The following is a 4,809-nucleotide window of genomic DNA, read 5'->3' on the forward strand; positions in this document are numbered from 1 at the left end:
ATATATAGATAAATAAAATAAAATAATGAGTATATGAGTTATCTGGAAAAAAAAAACAACAAGAAAAAAACAAGAAAGACGTGCAACCCGCTGCCCATTTTCAATTTAATTTAAAAAATTCAATGCCAAATTGCCACAGTCGATTGAGTCGTTTCAGTCCAAGATTCGATACGTGAATTTTATATATATATATATATATATATATATATATATATATATATATATATATATATATATATATATATATAATCTGCCCATTGCATACCGTGATATTTATCCAGAGCTATTTCTTAAGAAACATGGTTGGTAATGGCCGTTCAAATCCTAGTGATGTAGATGGTAAGAAATCCGAAACTGAAAGTAACAAACGAGCCCCAACCTCGAAACCTCCCTTTACATTAGCAGATATCAAGAAAGCCGTACCTCCTCACTGTTTCGAAAGATCTTTGATTCGATCCTTTTCATATATTGCGTATGACCTCACCTTAGTCTGGATCTTGTACCACCTCGCCACAACATATATTCCACAGCTCCCTCACCCTCTTCCTTACCTTGCCTGGCCGGTTTACTGGTTCGTTCAAGGTTGTGTGTTCATCGGAATTTGGGTTATTGGTCATGAATGCGGTCACCATGCTTTCAGTGACCATGTATGGGTAGACGATTGTATAGGGTTTGTTATACACTCATGCCTTCTAACGCCTTAATTTTCTTGGAAAATAAGCCACCGCCGGCACCATTCTAATACTGGTTCTTTTGACCGTGACGAAGTATATGTCCCAAAGACAAAATCAAAACTCGGTTCTTCTGCGTTTTACCTGGACAATCCAATAGGTCGAACGTTAACCCTTGCTGTCAAACTCAGTCTCGGATGGTATATCTACTTGTCCATCAATGCTGCCGGAAGACCTTATGATAAATTCGCAAGCCACTATGATCCAAGAAGCCCTATTTTCTCTGATAACGAGCGAGTCCTGATCCTCATCACTGACATCGGACTTGTCAGCTTTTCTTTCTTGCTGTATAAAGTGGCCACATTTGCAGGGTTCGCTAATGTTTTTTGTGTCTACGGAGGCGCGTTGATGGTCATGAACGCATTTCTTGTTACCATCACATACCTTCAGCACACTCACCCTTCTTTGCCCCGCTACGACGACTCTGAATGGAACTGGATGAATGGTGCTTTCTCAACAATGGATAGGGATTACGGGGTTCTGAATAAGGTGTTCCATAACGTTACTGACACACATGTCGTACACCATTTGTTTTCTTACATTCCTCATTATCATGCCATGGAAGCCACCAAAGCGATCAGGCCAATTGTGGGAGAGTTTTATCAAAAAGATAGCACTCCATTTTTCATGGCGTTATGGAGAGAATCCAAGAACTGTCTGTTTATTGAGCCGGATGAGGGTGATGAGAAGAACAAAGGTATCTACTGGTTCAGAAGTCAGTACTGATCAAGAAAGCATGCAAACAAGTGAAAAGGGAATAAACTGATGTTATCCTATGTAATTTGTATCTTTGTTTTTCCTACTTTTATGTAATTGTGTAATTCCTACAAACATCTTCATCTCCATCTCCATATCTCAATGTTAGCGGATCACATCCCGAAAGTCCAGTGGGGTGAACAATTAACCATTGATCGGTCCGTTGACCGTTGACCGTTGACCATCCCGCAATAGTCCGATATCGATTACCCCAAAATCGATTTCGAAAACATATGATTATCCGGGAATGCATAAACTAGTACATTTCATGTTGAAGTGAAACAACTCTTCTCTTGAACCGTTCTAGCATATCCAGTAGCTATGAAGCAATGTTATTATAATCTTTATTTGACAAAACACCTAAAAAGATTGGATCCTACGATACGGTTGCGAAAATTAAAAAGCAAATTAATGGAATATGACCAAAATCGTTCTCCTTGTATTATGTTGGCAAATATATATAGATACAATATTTACACTTTGGTACCACATAGATTACATAATTCAGTTGCTAGTCTAATATACCCCCTCAGTCTAAGGAGGAGGATGACGGATGCTTAGACTGGATCTAAAATCCAAAAATAGAGCTCGTGGGAGGCCTTTGGTGAATATGTCGGCAATTTGGTAACGTGAGGCGACATGTAAGACCCGGATTTGGCCGTGTTGAACCTTTTCACGCACAAAGTGAATGTCGATTTCAATGTGTTTGGTCCGCTGATGCTGAATTGGGTTTTCTGACATGTAGATGGCGCTGACGTTGTCACAATAAACGAGAGATGTGCGTAGCGGATGGTGACCAAGTTCGAGAAGGAGGTTTATGAGCCAACAAATTTCTGCAACCACGTTCGCGATGCCTCTATACTCTGCCTCTGCACTAGAACGAGACACGGTCGTTTGACGTTTAGCTGACCATGAGATTAGATTATCACCCAAAAACACACAATAGCCCAATGTAGATCTGCGTGTGTCTGGACATCCGGCCCAATCGGCGTCGATATATGCGGTGAGAGTGGAAACCGAGTTGCGATGCAAGTATAAGCCCATGTTAATGGTTCCTTTAACGTACCTAAGAATACGTTTTAGAGCATGCAAGTGAGACATCCGAGGAGCATGCATGTGCATGCAAACTTGCTGGACGGCATACGAGATATCCGGACGTGTGAATGTGAGATACTGTAAGGCCCCAACGAGCCTGCGATATGTTGTAGGATCGTTAATTAGTTCCCCTGAAGAGCTACTGAGCTTCCTTTCGGTGTCCACAGGGGTATGTGCAGAATTACAGTGAGCCATGTTTGCTCGTCGAAGTATATCAGATGCATATTTCTCTTGTGATAAAAATAACCCTTTTGGGTCACGTTTGATGGAAATGCCCAAGAAGTAGCTGAGGTTGCCCAAGTCCTTCATGGCAAACTCGGTAGACAGACGGGTTAGGAGATGCTATCGGAGAGTCGGTGAGGATGTGGTGAGAACAATATCGTCAACATATAATAGGAGATAGGCTGTATCATTGCCCTGTTTGTAGATAAACAAGGAGTGATCGTACGCATTGTGGTAAAAGCCTAGCATGGTGACATAATCGGTGAATCATTGGAACCACGCGCGAGGTGCTTGTTTCAAGCCGTAGAGGGACTTCTTTAGACGACAAACATGATGTGGAAAGGAAGGATGTCGGAAACCCATGGGTTGATGTATATACACTGCATCTGCTAAATCCCCATGTAAGAAGGTCGTTTTGACGTCCTACTGATTTATTGCCCACTGATTTGTCAATGCAATGCTAAGGACCGTGCGAATAGTCGCTGGTTTTACAACTGGGCTGAATGTCTCTTCACAATCGACTCCACCTTATTGTGAGTTTCCATCACAAACCAAATGCGCTTTGTTGCGCTCAAGAGATCCGTCATATTTTGTTTTATGTTTAAAAATCCACATGCACCGGATGATGTTCATGTCGGAACGTCTTGGTACTAATTTCCATGTATTATTATCAATAAGGGCATTAAATTCATCTATCATGACATGGTTCCAAACGGGATTGTTAAGGGCTTCGGTAGGGGTGCGGGGAAGAGGTTCGACGGGAATAGAGGTATGGAGATTAAATAATTGTTTGGGTTTGGATGAGCCGGTCATGCTTCTTGTGCGCATGTTATGGGTGGGTGGGGGTGACAGATGAGGGATAGGTGTGGTACAGGTGGTTGGGGTGGCGGATGGGGGATAGGTGTGGTACAGGTGGGGGTGTTGGATTAGAAATAGGTATGGTGGGTGTGTTGCTTGGTTGTTCCGGTAGTGATTGTTGTGTTTGAGGTGTTGCTGGTTTATTTCGGAGGATGTAAGTTTTGAGGGTGGATTTTGGTTGAGGTTGTGTGGTGGGAGGTGTTGGTGATGTGGTGATGGTTTGAGGAATGGGGTTTGAGAGATGAGGATTTGGGTTTGGAGGTGTGGGTGGAGATGTGGGTGGAGATGTGGGTGGAGATGTGGGTAGAGATGTGGTTGTGGTAGATTCCCAGATAGATGGATGTAGATCACTCGATTGGTTTGAGTGAAGGAAGTCATAACAGGGAGAGAGAGAATGAGTGTTAGCAAATGGGAAGACCTTTTCGTCAAAGATGACGTGACGAGAAATGATTATCTTTTTCGTGGATAGTTCATAGCATTTATAACCCTATGGTTAGGGATACCCAAAAAAACACATGGGGTGGATCTGTTTTCGAGTTGGTGGATAGAGGTGGATGGGATAAGAGGATAGCATAAACAACCAAAAGTACGAAGGTGGGTGTAGGTGGGATGTTTGTTGTATGGAAGGAGTGTGGCGGTGTTGTTGTTTTTGGTTTTGGATGGTAGGATGTTTAAAATATAGGTGGCCATTTAAAGGGCATGATGCCAGAAATTTGGGGGGAGAGAGGCGTGGGTGAGATGGGTGCGCACGATGTTGTTTATGGATCTAATTTTCTTTTCGGCCTTCCCATTTTGAAAGGAAGTGTGAGGGCAGGAAAATCTAAAAACCTTCCCGTGTTGAGTACAACAATTATGGAATGATTGATTGTTGTACTCGGTACCATTATCACATTGTAAAATTTTAATTTCTTGTTCAAATTGCGTGCTAATGAGTTTGTAGAAGTTTAAGAAGGCGGGATATGCATGGGATTTATTTGTGAGAGGATATGTCCATAGATAATTTGTGTAATCATCTAAAAATAAGATATAATAGCGGTGACCCCCCGAGCTGAGAACCGGGGAGGTCGATAGATCACTGTGTATGATATCAATGGGCAAACATGTAACATATGAGGAATAATAAAATGGTAGCTTAACATGATTACCA

General features: G+C 42.1%; 1 pseudogene; it reads left to right on the forward strand.

Annotated features, from left to right (window-relative positions):
• Positions 1 to 271: 271 nt before the first annotated feature.
• LOC145120196 (delta(12)-acyl-lipid-desaturase-like) lies at positions 272 to 1,576 on the forward strand (annotated as a pseudogene).
• Positions 1,577 to 4,809: the final 3,233 nt, after the last annotated feature.

The sequence above is a fragment of the Lactuca virosa genome, chromosome 6 (assembly GCF_052849685.1).
Source record: "Lactuca virosa cultivar CGN04683 chromosome 6, Lactuca_virosa_CGN04683_v6, whole genome shotgun sequence".
NCBI lineage: Eukaryota > Viridiplantae > Streptophyta > Magnoliopsida > Asterales > Asteraceae > Lactuca > Lactuca virosa.